Source organism: Cavia porcellus, unplaced genomic scaffold (genome assembly GCF_034190915.1).
Source record: "Cavia porcellus strain 051 isolate PalLab524CR breed Dunkin Hartley unplaced genomic scaffold, mCavPor4.1 scaffold_11, whole genome shotgun sequence".
Classification (NCBI taxonomy): domain Eukaryota; kingdom Metazoa; phylum Chordata; class Mammalia; order Rodentia; family Caviidae; genus Cavia; species Cavia porcellus.
The window spans coordinates 26,605,209-26,624,739 of record NW_026947494.1 but is presented as its reverse complement, the minus strand read 5'-3'; the positions used below and the strand labels follow the sequence as shown (position 1 = coordinate 26,624,739).

Below are 19,531 nucleotides of genomic sequence, written 5' to 3'. Positions count from 1 at the left end.
GATAATTTTTTTCCTGATAAATAAAAACGTAAGTTATAGTAAATGGCAGTCTTTAAAATAAGAGGTTTCTCTCTCACCATCATTGTAGTGCACACTTCTCTGACAGTCTGATAAAATCTCAGAACAATATTTTAAAATGTATAAACACACAGGACTATGAAGGAAGCCAACTAATTTGAAACACGATATTCTAAATAAATGCATACAATACTATAACTTACATGAACTTTTTCTAGCACATTAAATTTGAAGAACCAAAAAGAAGTTTTTTAGCTGATGTATTTTTAAAATAGTAATGAGAATAGATGGCATTGCAAAATAATATGCCATCATCTCACCCAGTGCCAAAGACACAGCAATGCTATTGTACTTTGTTGACTATATCCACAATTGAAGGAAATAATAAATTTGAGCTATAGTTTGAACAACAATAAACATTTAACTAACTTTCTTCCCTTTCAGGTTCACAGTCCCTTGAAACCTTTAGAAGAACCTCATTCAGTGGCGGTGAACCTAAGACATGCATGCCACAGCCAGCTTGTCTGTTATCACTGAAAGCTCTAAAACATTTGCCACCACGAGTCTAGGCTAAGTGGGCACATGCCTGTATTCCCAGCATACTGGGAGGCTGAGGCAGGATGATCACGAGGTCCTGCCTGGGAAACTTAGCAAGACGCTGTATCAAAAGAGTATACCGTACAGATCAGTAGAAGTAAACCTATGGCATGCATGCCCTAGGGGGCCGCTTACATCATTGAAAGCTCTAAAAGGTTTGCTATCACTGTTATAGGTCAAAAGGAAGAGCTACTTAAGGACCTTACGCAAAAAGAATAAAGAAATTGTGCCTGGCAGCTGTCATCTGTCTCTTGGTCTGAATGTCCATACACATGTCTGTGTGTATGCTGGGGGAGTGGTGGAGATTGTTGATCTGATCTTAATTTGAACATCAATTGATCCAGTCACTGCCTTTCCAATAGCTCCATTTGCTTTCCAGCTCTGTCACTCGGTGTCCACACAAGTGCCTCCGTCAGAGAAACACTTGGATGCTTAGTAAGAAATTTTGGCCAAGTACTTGAGGTGGGATCTGAAATGTTTCTGAAATAAATGTGCCACACTACACTCTAAATACCACGATGGTAACTAAAGTAATACCACTTCGCAGAGAGGGTTCCCTCCATGTGCACAGCTGCTTCCACTCCAGCTGGCAACTGGCCCTCATCCAGGGCTGACCCCTGCTCTGCCTGAGTGCCAGGGGCAGGTTTCCTGTCTCTTGAATCCCAAGTACCTTCTCTGGGTGGTTGTCTCGCTAAGAGAAAGCAACACTTCCCACAGTCATGTCAGCTGTGGTTCTCACATAACATCCACTTTTCAGGAAAAGCTGAAAATGATCTGTCTTTGGATTTCAAAATTGTACACCAAGGTGTGTAACACCTCTCTGCGGGCTATTTGCCCTTCATGATCACTCAAGTGCCATGAAAGCAAAATGGAGCTGAGCACAACAGCCTTGGGGAGCACACCAGGCTTGGGGAGCCTCCCTGACATTAAGTTTCAACTCTCATTCACTGTGATCCAAGGGAGCATTTCTCTAACAGACACAAATCATGGAAGTGTGTTTGGGTCACGGGGTTTACAAATGAGAGAAAGACCTACAAGTGGAGATGAAGCCTTACATAAAGACCTTTGCTCAACTATCGCTGTATCTCAGGTTCTTTGAGTATTGTGAAGTAACTGCTGCCTGCAGGCCTTTTCCCTAACATGCATAAACACAGACATTCCACACACACACACGCAAGTATGCACACAAGATAATACCATTCATTCTAGCTTTTCCTTACCTAAGTCTGTTCACCTGAAAAACAGATCTATAACCCTCATAACCTGAACATCCTATAATTAGTTGCATTGTTATCATTGTTCTTATTCTTGGTACTGGGGATTGAACCTATGGTCTTTGCCCTGAATTAGATGTCTCCAGCTCTTTTTCTTTTGAGACCTAATTTCACTTAACCAATAAATTGGCCAGATTGAGATGAACTCTTAAGAAAACTTTTATCAGTACATGCTTGAAATTGTGCAGAATTGATACATGTAGATACCATCTCGACTTTTTCCCCTTCCCCTCCACCCTTTAAAAAACATTTTTGCCAGCATCAGATTCATTTACCTGTTTTATAAGTCCTTGTTCAGCTAATTATCATAAATATGGATTAGCATTCAGACTGATAGCCAAAAAACATATAAAACATGTCTTAGTTACTTTTCTCATTGCTGAGACAAAATAACTGACACTGAAAGATAGAGGAGGAAATGTTTATCTAGGTCATGGTTTGTACAGACTTTAGTCAGCTGGTTTCAAGGCAGGGTGGCGTGGTAGAGGGGTATCACAGAGGAGAAACAGTTCATGACAGGCAGAAAGCAGCAAAGAAGAAGCTTAGCAGCAGTGCCAACCGCAGCCCTCTTTCTGTCCGTCATGTTCTACCCAAGGTACATGCTTAGGATGGGGAGCACTCACACTCAGGGTGGGCCTGCCCCTCATCCACACCCACAACTAAACCAAACCAAGCCCTGGGCTACTTTAATAATCACACACTCGATTCCAGCATCACACAGTCTAGAGATCCAGACACCATCTATGACCACATGAGGCTTTGGGGGTACATCTAGACAGAAATCATAACACGTAAGGCAAACTAAATCAAGGTACACTTTTGGATACACTGCCCATGATGTACCATTTTTCCTTTTTCCTATTGTCTTTTATTTTGCACTTTACTGAGTTTTTCATATAAGGGAAATCATGTTAAACTTCTCATTCTGATTGACTACACTTATTATAGTCTCAAGGTAAATCAATTTCCTACAAATGATCCAGGTTTATCCTTTTTATCACAGGGCAGTATTCCATTGTGTAGAAACACAGTTTTCTTTATCCAGTCATCTATTGATGGACATATAATTTGCTAAGATTCAGTTACCATGAGTTGGGCTGCTTATAAATATTGATATGTACGTATCATTGTGGTGTGACGTCTGTAACGCTTTCAGAAAGATAACAGAAGGGGAATAGCTGGGTCAAACTGAATTTTTATTTTTAGATTTTGATGAATCTCCATACTGATTTCCATATTGGTTGTATCAGTTTATACTCTCATCAACAATGAAGAGTGTCTTTTTCCAGCATCTGCTATTGGTTTATTACTTGATAGTCATTCTTTCTGGAATCTCAGTGTTGTTTTAATTTGATTTTCTCAAATGGCAATAACTTTGACCACTTTTAAATGTATTTATTAGCTATTTGTATTCCATCTGAGAAGTGCCTATTCATTTCAGATGCCCATTTTTGGACTGTGTTTTTAATTTGGGGAGGGTCTTTTTTTCTGAGGTCTTTATATATTCTAGTTATTAGTCCTTTGAGGAGTAGTTGGAAAGAACTTTTTCCCCCATTCCATGGTGTGTCTCTTCACTCTATTGGTTTCCATTGATGCACAGGAGCTTTGAATTTAAAGTGATCCCATTTGTTGATTCCTGGTATTTTCCTTGTGCAAACAGGGTACTGTTCAGAAAGCCTTTGCTTACATCTAAGTCTTCAAGAATTTTACTTATTATGTATCACAGAAGGCTGTTTCTGTTTTAACATTTAGATCTCTGTTTTGATTTGAGTTTAGTGCATTGTGAGAGATACAGCTTTGGGGTCAATCTTTTGGTGTGGACTGCCAATTTTCATGCTATCACTTGTTAAAGAGACTATTTTTCCCTCATTTGGGCCCTTTGTTTTTTGTATTTGGTTCTTTGTTTAAGAAAGCTGAGTGTTCCTGGAGTCATTTCTGCAACTTTTGTTTCACTGATCTACAGGTTTGTTTCTTTGCCAAGTTATGCTATTTTTTTTTAATCACTGTTGCTTTGTAGTATAATTGAGAAATCTGGGATCATGATGCTCCCACCTTGCCCTTGTTGCCTATGATTGCTTTTGCTATTCTAGGTCTCTTCTGGTTCCATATAAATTTTGAAATTGCTTTATCTAGTTCTGTGAAGAATAATATTGCTATTTAGATTGAGACTGCATTAAATCTATTTAAGAGTATTGGAAGTATGTTTGTTTTGACTATATTGGTTCTGCCTACTTTGGAATAGGGTAGATCTTTCCATTTTTTTGACATCCTCTTTGATATCCTTTATCAGAGTTCTTTAGTTTTCCTTGTAGAGGTCTTTCATTTCTTTGACTCTATTAATTTCTAAGTATTTCGTTTTTCTTGATCCTTTTATAAAAGGTATCACTTCCCTAATTTCTGTCTCAGTGAATTTATGTGGTGTAGAGGAATGCTATTGTGTGTATGTAACAGAAAGGCTTTATTTGAGCATGCATTATTATGCTATGCTATTGATTTTTGAGTGCTGATTTTGAATCTTGCTATGCTACCAAATTTGATTAATTTTTTGAAGTCATGTAGAAGAGTTTTTTGGGACCATCTTTATATAGGATCATGTCATCCATACATGACGATAATTCCACTTCTCCCTTGCCTATCCATATGTCTTTTATTTCTCTAGTCTAACTGCTCTGGCTGTTTCAAGAACTATATTGAACAAGAGTGGTGACAGTAAGCATCCTTGTCTTATTCCTGATTTTAGAGAGAAGAGTTTCAAGATGCTCTCCATTTGGTATGTTAGCCATTGGATGACATAGATGGCTTTTATGAGATTGATGTAGATAAAGAGCATCTATATTAATTTTCTTTAGGGGGTTTTGTTTTTTAATCATGAATGGATGTTGGGTTTTGTCCAAGGCCTTTTCTGTATCTTCTAAAATGATGTGAATTTTTTCCTTGCTTCTGTTTAGGTGATGTATTACATTTATTCATTTGTGTATGTTGAACCATCTCTGCATCCCTGGGATGAATTCTATTCTGTCAAGATGTATGATCTTTTTGATGATTTGCTGCATTCTGTTTGCCAGTATCTTACTGAGGATTTTTGCATCTGTGTTTATTAAAGAAACTGGCCTATAGTTCTCTTTGTTTGCCTCCTTTTCTGGTTTGGGTAGCAGTACAATGCTTGTTTCCCGGAGTGACTTTGGGAGTACTGCTTTCGTTTTGATTTCATTAAAGAGTTTGAGGAATACAGACATTAGATCTTCTCTAACGTTCTTGTAGAATTGGCAGTGAATCCTCTGACACCTTTATTTATTTGGTATTTTTTAACTCTTCAATTTCTTTAACTGATACTATTCAGAATTTTTATATCTTCTTTTTTTAGTTTCGGTAGTTCATACATATCTAAGAACCTATCCATTTTTTCTGAATTCTCCACTGTATTAGATACAGATTCTTAAAGTGGTTTCCAATGATCTTCTGGATTTCTGCAGACTTCATTTTCATCATTTTCATTTCCAATTGCATGGATTTGGGGCTTTGCTTTCCTTATTTTAGTAAGACTTGCTAGGAGTTTGTCATTTTGTTTATTCTTTCAAAGAACCAACTCTTTTATTCATTGATTCTTTGTATTTTTTTTTAGTTTCAATTCCACTAATTTCTGCTCTAATCTTTATAATTTCCTTCCTCGTAGACTTAAGTGCTATCCTTGCAATTGGATTGGAATCAGAATGATGTGACCAGAACAAATCCTGTCACCAGAATTTTAGAAAAAATTATATTTGTGAACTGAAGTACCACTGTACTAGGTTTGGACTTGGATTGTTCTTGTTTTTGAAGGACACTGAGGTGCACCATTAGGTTATTTAATCTTGCTGTTTTTCTGATGTGGGAAGTCACTACTATCAACTTCTCTCTTAGGGCAGCTTTCATTGCATTCCATAGATTTGAGTATGCCATACTGGCATCATTTGATGGTAGGAAGTAACTACTTCTTTAATTTCATCTGTCACCCATTATTTATCCAAGAGAGTATTGTTTAATTTCCATGTGTTCGCATAGTTTCTGTGGTTTCTTTTGCCACTGACTTCTAGTTTCACTCCATTACGGTCTGATAATATGCATGAGATAATTTTGATTCTTTTACACTTACTTAAGTGTGCTTTATGGGCTAATATGTGGTTTATTATGGACAAACTCCCATGTGCTGCTGAGAACAATGTGTGTTCTGCTGTTCCTGGATGGTACACTATCGCTATCTATTAAGTCCATTTGTTTGAAGGTTTGGTTAAACTATAATATTTCTTTATTGACTTTCTGTCTCATTGATCTGTCAACACTGTGTACTGAGTTCTCCCATTACAACTGTTATTAGTATTTATTTGATTTTCCATGTCCAATAGTGTCTATTTTAGGAAGCTGGATGCTCTGGCATTTGGTACATATATGTGTATAATTGTTATCTCTTCCTGTTGAATTGTTTTCTTAACCAATATGGAGTGAACTTCTTGTTTCTTTTGATTAGTCTTCACTTGAAATCCACTTTGTCTAAAATTAGGATAGCTACTCCTGATTTTTTTTTTTGGGTTTCCATTACATGGAATTTTTTCCACACTTTGGTTTTTAATCTGCAGGTTTCTTTTTGACTTAAGTGTTTCTTGTTTAGAGCATATAATTGGATTTTATTTCTTAATCTTTTCTTACAATTTAGGTCTTTTAAGTTGGGAACTGAGACTATTCACAGCGAGTGTTATCACTGAGAGGTACTGACTTACTCCTACCATTGCATTATTCTCTTGTTGATTTCCTTATTTTTTTTCCTTTTGGTTAACTGCTCATCTTGCCAGGTGTGTTCATTCTTTTTTACTTATTGGCATTGTTGGTTTAATGATGTCTCTTTCCAGGATGTCCTCGGGAATTTTTTGTAAAATTCTGGCTTAGTGATCATGAATTTCTTGAGGTGCTCCTTGTCATGGAAATCTTATTGCTTCTTCAGTTTTAAAGTTTCTCAGGAAACATATGCTAGAGTTAGAAGTTGTTGACTTTTAGGACACCCAGAAGCACCTTCCCTGGGAGTAGAAAAGCGCATTCGACACAGCTGAAGCTAGCATAAAGAAGCCAGCTGTTGGCTATGGCCAGCCCATTGAGTGACACCTGGAGATGGGCCTGCTTTTGGCAGGGCACCCACAGACACCAGTGTCCTACTCTAGACAGATTAATTATGAAGGCCTTGGATTTTTGCAAACACCTAGAAGACATTGAATAAGGGAAAGAATGAAGATAAATTCCACGTAAAAGACCAAAAACCTGACAAGAAAAGAAGATAAAAGAAAAAGAGGGAGGAAAAATAAATTATATAGGGATTAAAAATAAGAGAAAAAATTAAAGGGAAAATTAAAAGAGGAGGAAAAAAATAAGTAAAGAAGAAAAAGATTTAAAAAAAAAAAGGACAAAGAATAATTCCCCAAGTCATTGGTGAAGAAAGGAAAAAAAGAGAATAATAAAAAACAAAACTAAAAACAATGCACACAGCCATAAAAACATACAAAACCCAAAATCAAAACACAGAGGCAGAGGAGGAAAGAGAAGAAGAGGAGGAAATTTCTCTGATTTTCACAGTGGTGTTTTCTTCCATGATTTACAATTCTGGGGCATGTCCAACTGAAGACATGCCCCTGCTCATCCTGGTAGGTAAAGAAGGCAGTCTGATCCCAGCTCCATGCTGGATGCAGGCACTAGCAGGCAGTGGGGATCAGGGAGACTGTGACAATGCCTTCATCTCTGAATCCAGAAAAATTCACGGGGAAGTACGGCTCACATCCTTCAGTTTAAACTTCCCACCCGGGGCTGGGGATTTAGCTCAGCGGCATAAGCACCTGCCTTGCAAGCAGGCGGTTGAGTTCGATCCTGGTACCGATAAAAAGTTTAAAAAAAAAAAACCTTCCCACCCGGTGGGGACGAGCTGAGGTAGCAGAGAGGCCTCTTTCCAGCCTGTCACTCCCTGACCATGCTGACTGCTGTGGCTACCCCTCACCCAGTCACTGGGTGAATGTAGCCCTGGGAGCCTTGAATTGAAGCCTTCCTGTGAGTGCTGTAAGTCTTGGGTTTGACCAGTTAGCCCCTCTCCAGGACGCTGTCCGACTGAGCACACTCTCCAGAGGACACGGCAGGCGCTTGGATGGAGTCGCTCACCAGCTGTGTTGCCTCTTGAATGGCTCATGTAGGAGTAGACCCTCAAGCTCTCTGCAGCTCAGACACCTGCCGGTCTGTTCACTGTTGTTTCTGAAGCCCTCTGCAGCCCCCAGCTTTCCCTTCATCTCTGTAGACTGAATCTCCCTTTCCTGTGAACCACGACCTAGAATCCAGGGGTAAAGTGCGGACTGTCTCTTCCTTTCTCCACACTGTGTTCTCTGGGTTGAACTTGTGATCCTCCTGCCCCAGAGTGTTGAGCTGCATTATTTTTTATCCAGTTCTCCACTTATCAGTGGTTTCAGAGGTAATAAGCTGTGATGGCTGATTTTGCTCGTCAACTTGATTGGACTGAGAAATGTCTGGAGAACTGCTAACGCAGGCTTCTGGGTGTGGCTGTATTTCCAAGAAGATTAGCGTGTGGGTCACTGAAGTGAGTGGAAAATACAGTCCTGAACGTGGGCTGCGCCACCCATCACGGGCTGCAGCTGCAGACCCAAATGGAAGAAAAAAGTGGAAGAAGGGGAGAAGCTTGCTGTAACTTGTTCTCTCCCTTCTGGAGCAGGTGATGTCTTGCTGTTGTCAGGCTCCTTAGCTTTTGAACATGGACTTTCATCAGGGGCTCTTCAGAGGTCTTCAGGCCTTGGCCTCAGACGTCTCAAGGCTGCATCATCAACCTATCACTTATTCTGAGGCTTCTAGCTTCTTGGACTCAACAGCTGCTGGTTTTGCAAGGTTCTCAGGCTGCAGACAGCTCCTGAGACACTGTCAGCCTCTGATTACTTAAGTCAAGGTAACAGATGCCCTCTGATATATATTCTGTTGGTTCTGTTTCTCTGGAGAAGCCCAAATACATAGTCTAAGATATAGTCATAGGTTAAAGCATAAGAAACCTCACAGATTTGAGAGTCAGTCTATTTACAAGAATTTAGTATAGTAATCTGCACGACATTATTCACTGCCATTAGCTTATAAGGTTTGCAGAGTTTGATAGTTTGGCTTTGAGATTTAGGTTTTAGAACAACCTAGATGTTCCTCCTAGCATAGCTGAGGGGCCCACAGTGAGGGTGAAAGGACCAAAACAAAACAAAACAAAACTCCACTGATAGCAGACTCTCTTCCTGAAACAAATGCAATTAGCTAAGCTCTCAGAAGACTACAGAGATGACTGGTGTTTCTCTTTCTGAGTGCTTGAAATAACTGATTCTACTCATCTGAAGATTTAATACTAAATCTTTGCTACCCCAACAACTTCATTAAGAATATCTAATTAATCACAGACACAAAAGGCCTGATGTCTCAATCTGAAAGCAACAGGATTTCTATCACATAAAGTTTTGCAAGGCCAGGGAGGTCCCAACAAAACCCTCACGCACCAAGACATCCCCGAATGTATTTTTCAGCCTCTGTGTTTTTGTTCTCATTTAACATTCTTGGACTCACTTGAGGGATACACTGAAGTTAAGCAAGTTCTACCCTGTAAAGTGGATTGTGTAAAGGACTTAACTTGACAAATCCAAACAGCATCCTGTATTTCTGCCACCTTCTTTCCTGCAGCACTTGGGCATAATCGTCTGTTTCCCCTCCAGGTCTTTATTGTCTCTCTGCCAAAACCATCTTGCTTCTGTTACAATAAAATGCCTGTGATGTTTTCCAAAGCTGGCAGCTTTCTGCCAACAGTCAACCCTTTACCCCACAGGCAGCTGTCTGGGAACTTAAGTCTAAGTGTTGCAAGCTGAAGGCGAAGGTGGAATTTGGCAAGGCAGATACGTGCTGCTTTGGAAATCCAACCCCTCCTCCTTGCTGATGGGAGTCGGCCCACAGGACAGAATATGAACAGTTTTGCCAAAGGGGCAGAAACAGGAGCAAAACATGAGAGTAAAAGGTTGCTTTTCCACTAAGATGCATTCTGTGACTTACGCCACTCAAATGGATGTCAAGTATGCTACAACTGAATTCCCTCTCACTCACCCCTGGGTTGGGGGTTTCTGTTTGTGTTCTGATTCGTGTAGGGATTCTAAACAGTTAACCGCAGCACCATTTTTTTTAAGGAGGAGAGTTTCTATGAATGAATACATTTTTGCTGGAAGCTGAAGTCTTGGAAAAACATACCATCTGACAGAAGACCACCTGCCCCTGTAAAGGAAGTAACCTGCAATTGTGTTCTGCCCCCATAGTCTGAGAGATCTCCCTGTAAGAGGTCATGCTGAGAATATTCTCAAGGGCTTCCCCAGAATCACACTACTATGACAATGTCCAGGCTGGTTTCCATCTTTTAGTTTGGTATGAAAGGCAGTGTTGAATTTAGATCAAAGAGATAGTCCGAATATATCTATTTCACATCAAGCCTGCCTGACAGATTCCAAATCTTAGAAACTACTGAATATATAGAACACAGGTTGGTTCATCTTTTACCAAAGAGTTACTTTTGGTCTAAGTGCTAAGTTTTTCTGTGCCTGTAAAACACAAGTGGACTGATTCTTCAGGAAGACATCATGACAGAGAAGGCAGATCGCAAGTCCCAGGTCACCTGCTGTCACAGTATGACTCATAACCCAGCGTCCTTGTATCTAGGCCAAGCTGGGAGCTCACATGATGCCCTACTGGAGCTACCTGAAGGGTTGCAGTGACGCCCTGTACCAGGCACAGCTGGTTTTAATGAAGCAAGGCAACCTGGGGAAGGTACACCTGCAGGGGACAGCAAAGCCAGCAGAAGATCTCCTGGTGGAGCACACTCTGCCTCCACTGCTATGCAGAGCAGACGCCGGGCGGTGGATCCCGCAGCAGGGAATTCTGCCGCCTTGCTCTGTAGGTTCCGAGGAGAAGGCAGTGTTCCAGTCGGACCTCTGAATACAGAAGGATTCTGTGCCACGCTTCTTAGCCCCTACTGCAGAAGTGTACAGAAAGCACATTTGCAGGTGAGAGAGTGCGCTGCTGAAGGACGTTCTCAGGAGGCAAACACAAAGCTGAAGGGATCCTTGCAGCCACTGAGCTGTAAAATCATTGACTCCCTTACAGGGACATGGTCACAAGTGTTCTCTAACTCAAAATCATAGATCCTATTTTGCCTGGCTGTCCCTCTTCTCCAGGTGTGCACACATTTGTACATACATGTCCCATTCGGTCAGTAAAAACCTGATAAACAGATGTCAGAACCCAGACTTGTTTGGATAATCAGAAGGTGGGGACAGATACACCAGCTTTAGCCACATTTAGTGTTCCGAATACTACAGAAAAGAGTTGGCTAGTAAAAGGGGTTCAGGGCTTGTACTCCACTTGAGCAATCAGACTTTGACTGCCTGGCTGTTTTGTGTCTTTAAGCCAACCTGACTGTGTGGTGAGGAAGTGAGAAGACCCTTCATTATTACCCTGAGACAGTTCTAGGCTCTGGCACACACACCCGCAACTCATGCAGAAGAAGCAGTTACTCATGTTCCAATCAGGGCGGCTGGGAACCCAGGCTGACCCTGTGCCCCAGAGCCCCGCCCACTGAGCCTGGCCACACAGCACCACTCCTTCTTGGGCAAGCATGATGCATTCTCTCATATGATACTGAGCTTTCACCGTCCCTCGCCTGGGGAGTCCAGGCCTCAGTCCGGTTGGTTTCCAATTGGTTTCAACAGTTATGCAAATCAGGTTTCTGACTGTGTCTGAAATTCCAGTGTATACAGGAACAGCAAGTTGCTTAATCTCCAAATTCAGAGCCAACCCCTTTACTAAATAGAGACAAGGTACAGCCTGGCTCCCCCGGCAGATTAAAGGATCCACCCCTCCCTGCTTGACAGCCAGGCTTGTCAAGTGTACAGATGCCCGCCATCTTGTTTTCCAGCCTCTGGCTCTCATGAGGAGCCATACTATTCATATTTTCAGCCTTCCTCACTTGTTTTCATCTGTCAAACTAAGCCCCACCCCCAAGCTTCTCCACTGACAGCATCTAATTTCCAAATTCAAGAGGAGAGATGGCTGAAACATCCTGGAGAAAAATTAATCTCAGCTACTTTATTTTCCTTCTCACATACAATATCCTTGTGAGAAGCTTTCCTGAGTTTCTGCAATGGACAATAAGCTACTTACAGAAGCCAGCTGGATATCTAGGACTGCAGTTTTGACACAAGTTAAACATATGCAAGGTCACCCAATTTTCCTCTTCCCTTATTGGAAATGACATTAACAATGAAATACTGTGCTGGGTGGAGAACTACATGCTTATGGGTAAAGTTGAAAGCCTACAGTAAGTTTCTTAGAGAACCATAAAGAAACCTTGTTCTGACTATGAGAAATCATATTCAGTTAACCTTCTACCTATTTTTTTTTCATCACAGAAAAAAAATCTTTTTTTCAAGGTGGCAGTACAAATACAAACTGTGGAAGTCTGGCTAGCTTCTGTCCATAGAAGAAAAAGAAGACAATGAATGAATCTTGTGTGTGCTAGCAGAGTTTGGGTCCCCACTGGGTTCCTTCAGTAGGGTTTGCAGCCCATACTGGCCGGGCTCTTGTGGGTTCACAAATACAGCCGCCGGCCTACTTCTATGATACACCTGTACCAGTGCTTGGACCCTCAGAAAATCTACTTCCTGAATCTACACTTTAGGGGGAAATAGTGCCATTTTGTATATACAGAGAAATTAAAATATTTCCCAAACAGCCTGGTCAAACTTCTGGGGACTTTGTGACCTGTATCAATTCACTGACCATACTGTTCAAGAATGATACTAAAGGGGCTGGGGATTTAGCTCAGCGGCATAAGCACCTGCCTTGAAAGCAGGCAGTCGTGAGTTCGATCCCTGGTACCGATAAAAACGAAAAAAAGCCAAAAAAAAAAAAAAAAAAAAAAAAAAAAAAAAAAAAAAAGAATGATACTAAAAATCACAGGAAAAGAACACAGTGGATCACACCTATAATCTCAGCCCCTCAGGAGGCTGAGTTCTACATCAGCCTAGGCAACAAAGTCAAGTTCCTGTCTCAAAAAAAAAAAAAAAAAAAAAAAAAAAAGATAAAAGGGTTAGCAAAGTTGCTCACTGGGGAGCTCTGGCCTACCATCCATGAGGGCCTGGGTCTGATCTCCAATTTCACACAAAAAAAATACTCCTTCCCCCACAAAATCATGAGGTGGTCCAGTAAAACTTTATTTCTGAAAGATCAAAGAGTAAATATTTTAGGGCCCAGGATTATTTAGCTCAGTCACATAAGCACCTGCCTTGCAAGAGCAAGATAGTGAGTCCAACCCCTGGTACAAAAAAAAAAAGTAAATATTTTAGGCCTTGAGGACCATGCATATCTCTATCATATATTCTTATTTCTTGAATCCTTTAAAGTGTCAAACACATTCTTGGTTCCTGGGCCACGTAAAAACAGGGTTAGGCTGGGTTTAGCCCTTTGAGCCAGAGCTGGCTGACCCTTGGTTATTTCCAGAATGGACCCTGGCAGGAGGTCTGACCCCCAGCTCAGCTTAATTCACTGCACACAGTACTGGGACAGATTAGTCTGCAGGACAGCAGTGAAAGGAACAACCTAACAGGTGGGCAGTAGGCAAGAGAGAACAAGAGGTGCTGTTTCCCCATTCCGTATAAAAAAAAAAAATCACACAGCACTAAGCCATGGGCTCGCCCTGACTGAGCACAGTTATCCCCAGTCTTCCTGGCCTTAACTGTAAAGCCACAAAGCTGGGCCATCCCATTAGGACAAGAGCCGGTAACCAAAGCAGCTCCTTGCCTTTTCAAACACAGCTCTGTGGCTAACAGAGGGCTCTTCAAAGCTCAAATCAAAGAACTCTAGTACCTACTGCAACAGGTTTCCCCACCTAGCTCTCACGTCCTGCTCACAGGAACCACATAGGGCATTCCCAACCTTCCCCAGGTCAGCTCAATCATACAACATCGACTACTTCAGCACAGGGAAAGCCATGCCACATCGTCCCACAGCCCAGTGCTTGTCAGAGCACGTCTGGAAACAGTTCAACCCGGGATGTTCTTTAGTCTGTTCTGCTTCTCTTATCAAAAGCCCCAAGCCTTGACAACAGAAAGCATGCTGCTCTGAGACTTGGCTACAATCACAGAAGCCACAAATCAGCTTTTAAGTTGTCTTTGTGTGTGGCTGCAAGCCACGGTCCTCTCTGATTATACTCTGAGTGCAAAGACTCAGTCACTGTGACAATTTCCAACCCTCGGTGCTCCCCCTCTCTGTGACAAACACTCAGGATCCGAGCTGTACTTCCTCACTCCTTTCCAATTCCCTGACTTAGAAGCTGGGCAGAGGCAGCTTGCCTTAATGGAGAAAACATTAGTGCACTCGGCCTTCACTCTGGATCCCAGTCAATTTCTGGATATTTCACAGCTGTTAGGCATTCACCTCCTCTCTCACAAAAGCCAGCAGAAATTAGTGAGCACCTCGTTGGCTCTGAAATACGAAAATGTAGCAATGATCAAGCCTGAAAATCAGCTCATGGTCAACTATTTTCAAAGCATTTGTCCTAGAACAATGTCTGAAGTTCATTTATTGTCTGTCAAATTTAAAAATTGGTTTCAACTTAAATGCTGCATGGTTTTGTTTAAAAAGCAATCCTCAGAATAAAACTATCATTTGGTTATCAAACTAGTATCTAAGAGAAACTCTTGGGTAGAGATTGGCACAATGTAGGCCGGGTCTATTGTTTGCTTATTTCTCATCTACTTTTTAAAAACAGTTCTTCGAAGACCAAAGTTGTATTTAGAGAAAATATGATTTCTTTCATCACTTAGGTCTCGCCTCCTACCTGTTTCCAGGGCTGATCAGGTGAGCATTCTCCGCTGGGCTCAGCAGCCACTTGCATCAAACAAACGCCCAAGTTTGTTGTGCTTTATTTCCCTTCTCCATTCAGCTCTTTAAAGTCCTGGGTTATTAGCTATCAACAAAAATACAAGCCGTGCCAGAGCGAGCCATGCCAGTGCGTGCTCCTACTTCCTGCCAGCGCCTGGGCTCTGCCGAGCTTAGGAACAGATTCTCTTCCTCCTCCCGCCTCACCTCCTGAGCTCCAGGGCCCCACCCACTCGTAGCACTCGGGTCATTTTTCATTTATGAGTGCATCCAGCTAAACCGTGTCTGTAAGAGAATGAGCCAAGCCTTGCTCTGCAGCACACTTGATCTACGCTGCTGAAAACGGGCTTCAGTTTCTTGAAGTACAGGGAAAAATCAGAGCCTGGCAGGACTCATCTTTGGCTTCCTTCTGCAGGCATCTGTTGATTGACTCTTTCAGAGCAGGGGACACAGGCCTTCTCTCAGTCCAAGCTTCCAAAACACTCAGGACTCAGAGCTTCAGCATGTGTGTAGGTTTTTAGAATTTTATCCAGTATAGGCTCCCCCATGCCCTAACTTTCATAGTGTCATAGCCTAGTTCTAACCATCTAAAGTACTTTAATTTTCAAAATTATTTTTAATTGTAGGTATATTAAAAGACTGATAGGTTAATACCAAATTTAATTCACTGCTGGTATTACTATGAGATGGCTAAAATGCCATCTAAAAAGAAACTGCTGAGCATTTTCACGCAGGTTCCAAATGAGTTCTAGGCATCTCAATACTCTAACAAACACAATGGTTGTGAATACATTGAGGTGATTTACCTTTCACAGAAAAGACACGCAAGACTCAAGGTTGACAGAAAACACACAGTTTCCCCAGTGGGGCAGCACGATGAGCACCCGGACTCGGAGTCCAGGCAGGGACTCCCCCGGTCAGCCCGGATCCTCACATGCAGCTCAGAGCCTGCAAGCAATCGCGTGGGGCTTCTTGAACTCCCCTTCCTAACTAGAGAGCAGCTGCCCACTCTGACTTAAAGTGAAGGAACACCAAGTTTGTTCTTTCATGCTTTTAAGTCGGGGAGAGGGGTTAAATTTTTTTTGGCTTGTGACCAAACTACAGTTGTATTAGCGGTAAGATCTGCCTACAGAGTATTCCCTTCAGCATTCATTTGTGACGACTGCCACAGATTTATGGTGAAACCAGTTATTCCACCTCTCTTTGCCCCATTCTCTCAGCAACGGGTGCATAACACACTGTGTAACATAAGGTTTTGCATTAAGAGGATCTTAGTGCTGTGGTGTTTACCCACAACGTGTAGAATGCAGTAGGTACACAGGACACCTGACCACCCGAGGTTTCAGGAGCTATTTCTGGTCCAGGTCTCAAGTGTAGGCTTTGCCTTCTACTTGGCCACCCTGGTTGGCTCCTGGGCTTAGGCCACCAGTGTGCGTTCAGCTTCGTAAGGGTCACTTAGCTTTACTTTCTCATTGTGCAGAAGAGGTAGAAAGAGGTGGGCAAACTTGCCAAGCGCACATTAGGATAAGGACTGAGGTTAGAACATTCTAGATTCGAATTCTAAGATGGTCCCTGGTAGACAAGATGTGGATGTTTGTAGCCAAGAATTACTGGCAGGGGCTCAGTGATGGCTTTCAAGCTGGTCACAAAACCCAGCCTAGGGACATACCTAAGACTCTCCCACGAGTAAAAGTAGAAGAGTGTGACAAGGAGAACATGAGATGGGTAGGTGGCAAGTAAGCAATTCCAGCAGTCCCCAGCAGAAAGGGGGATCAGCAAAGTCACAAAAGCCAATGGACACTTCTGATGTATACACACATGAATGGAAAGCAGGAACATAAACAGATACACACTTCTGCTCAAGAGAGCAACACTATTCATAGTAGTCAAAGGTAGAAACAACCTAGATGTCCATTGATGAAGGAGAAACCAATGTGGAATAAACACACGATGGCATAGTATACAGCAAGAAAAAGGGAGATAATTCTGAAACAAGCTACAACATGGATGATAAGCCATGCTAAGTGCAGTGTACTGGTCATAAAGGAACAAGTGCTGTGCCTATATGAGACACTAGAATAGTCAAACTCATAGCAAGTGGGGAAGAGGAATGGGAAATTGCTCAGTGGGTACAGTGTTTCAGTTTTGAAAGAGGAAAACCTTTCTGGAGATGGACGACTGCATGACAACATGAGTGTGCTTAATGCTGCAGAAGTGCCTATGTAACAATGGTTGAAATGATTATGGGTATTTTAAGAAAGCCCAGAGAACCTAGATTTGCTTAATTTCCCAGGCTGCCTAGCAAAAGCTGCCTCTGCCATAAAACAAAACTCCTAGGCGACTTGGAAAACAACAGGTGACACTAAGGTCTCCTACCCGCTCTCCATCCCCCAACCAAACAGAACCCACAGAGAGCTGTAAAAGCAAACAGGTGCACAATTTGTCTCCCTGCCCTGTGACAGAAGATGACAGTGCCGGCCGATGCTGCTGGGGACACCCGGGGGATTGTGCAAGCTAGGAGGGCCCCGGCCTGTGAGCCTGAAGAGCAGCTACCTTCTACTCCTGGTGACTGCACAGGCCTCCCATGCACCAGGAGAGAGAAAGCTCTACGTGGTAGCGGCCCGATTCTCTCCTCCATAAAGCTGTCTCACAGCTCACAGGCCACTGCCTCACATGCTCTGGCAGCACAAACCCATGTTGTCATGATTTTTTGGTCCTTAACTGTCTACAGATCTGTCTCAGCTGTCAGACCTGTCCAATTAGACCCCTGGGGAATCCAGCTGCCTCTCACTGTCTGACCAGGTCAGACAGGGACATGGAAACACATGAGTGTCCCTCTCTTTTACCCTCTTCTTCCAGAGCTACAATAACCAAGTAAGAGTCCCCAGCCTTCAGTCACCTTCTCTCTTCCGAGCTCTGACACAGACCTCTACCTGCCTCCTGCCCAGCTCCAGCTTCAGGACCTGTAGGAACCTCGCTTGCAACAAGCCCTAAATGAATCCTGTCGTGCTGTCTTCAAACAGTTTCTCCATCTCTATTTCCTCTTCCAACTCATGACAGTTCCCAGTCCCCAAGTACAAATAAGTCACCCTTGACTCTTTTCGCTACACACTTGCGCTTAGGTCCTCTCAACTCTACCTCTTAAATTTCTCTCCTCTGTCCTCTCCCCTGTACTCTGTCACATTTTAGGGCTTTGATTCCCAACTCACTCATCTGTCTACTCTTCCAGTCTACCCCACACACAGGGGTATCCACTGGCAACCACAGAGCATCCTTTTGAAACACCTGTATGCCTCATTGTCCAAATGATAAAGCCTATCCAGACCATTCTTGATCTAGCCAAAGCCTATATCAGGATCCCCCACAAACACAAACACACACACACACACACACACACACACACACACATGTTCTCAGACGCGGCTACTTTTTTCCCCCCGTCTCTGCTGATGTGCTGATGTGGGGAAGATCTAACCCCACAGGAGACACGTAAAATACTGTAGACATTTCCAGTTATTACAACTGGCATAGGTGAGAGGCGGTGCTGTGCTGGCATCCAGTGGCAGAGACCAGAGATGCTAATGAACATCTCACAGGGCACATGAGAGCCCACACCCCAACACAGAAGCACCAATAGCAGGTACCACGTGGGTTCTCAGACTGTTAAATATACTGCCTGATGGACATGATTGCGCTCACTGTAGAGGCTGCAAGCATAAATGCTGGCAGAAGATTAAAAAAACTGAGGGAGATGTTGGCAAGGTAAAAGCAACACGGGATTGGACCAAAGTCAGGAAGGACCTTTTGAAAGCACTCAGGCTCGAAATTCCAAAACGCTGCAAGTGGGCAGTCTGCAGTGTCCATGAGGCTGCGAGACATGGGTAGGGGATACCTTCCTCTCCAGCACCTACTTTCTTGGAAGCACTGGATCAACCTGTATTGAAATGTTCCCTCGTATATTTCCCTTCAGGGCCCTGCACATTCCCAAGTTTTAGTAAATAAAGTAAAAAGAAATAAAGAAAAATAAGACAGAACTCTCATCTCCAATCTGTATTACAGCATTGCTGTCCTTTCGAATTTTCTTCTCAGGGACCCTTTCTTTGTAGTTTTTAAAATGACCTTAATCTAGAGTTTCTAAATATATCCGATGATATATGATTTTGGGGAGTTGCTCTGTGGAAGGAGGACTCCGTGGTCAAATAAGTGCCAGAAGTTCTGCTTCCCAGGTCTTGAACTGTTGTGTCCAAGTCATATTTTATCAGTTCCCATTCTGCAGTTTTACAGTGTAACTTCTTAATATTCACAAGAGAGGCACTTTTGTGGAGTGTGGGCAAAACGCTCGCTCCTTAGCTGCTTAACTTGTTCTGCCTTTGGTATACAGTGTTCTTGATTAAACTTCCACTTGTGTGCAGCCAAGCCTGCCCTTCCTTCCTCCCTTTCTTCTTTGATGAAGACATAGAAGTGTGTAATGGCTAACGCGACCTTAGCCACTTCACAGTTCACCCCAGAGTGTCACTGGGGCAGTGCCTTTGTTTGCATACTGATTATAGTATTTGGAGCTGTTGCTCAGACAGGTGTTGAGTCAACTAGTTTTTGAACTGGATTTTGAAGCTTGCAGCTTGTCAGTCCAATCAGTCCCTTGAATCAAGGATAATTTTTTCCCCTTTATACAGTTTGGGTTT

General features: G+C 42.5%; 1 protein-coding gene across 6 annotated transcripts in view; it reads right to left on the bottom strand.

Moving 5' to 3' along the window:
• The window catches only part of Pdzd2 (PDZ domain containing 2), a 370,241-nt gene that overhangs the window by 136,739 nt on the left and 213,971 nt on the right, over window positions 1-19,531 (bottom strand). The window contains exon 1 of one of the 6 annotated variants that reach the window (XM_063258034.1): window positions 14,809-15,065. The exons of the other annotated variants lie outside the window; for them this stretch is intronic. The gene's annotated coding sequence lies outside the window, so the exon portion shown is untranslated. Of the gene's footprint in view, window positions 1-14,808; window positions 15,066-19,531 lie in introns of those variants that run through there. 6 annotated transcript variants of the gene reach the window in all.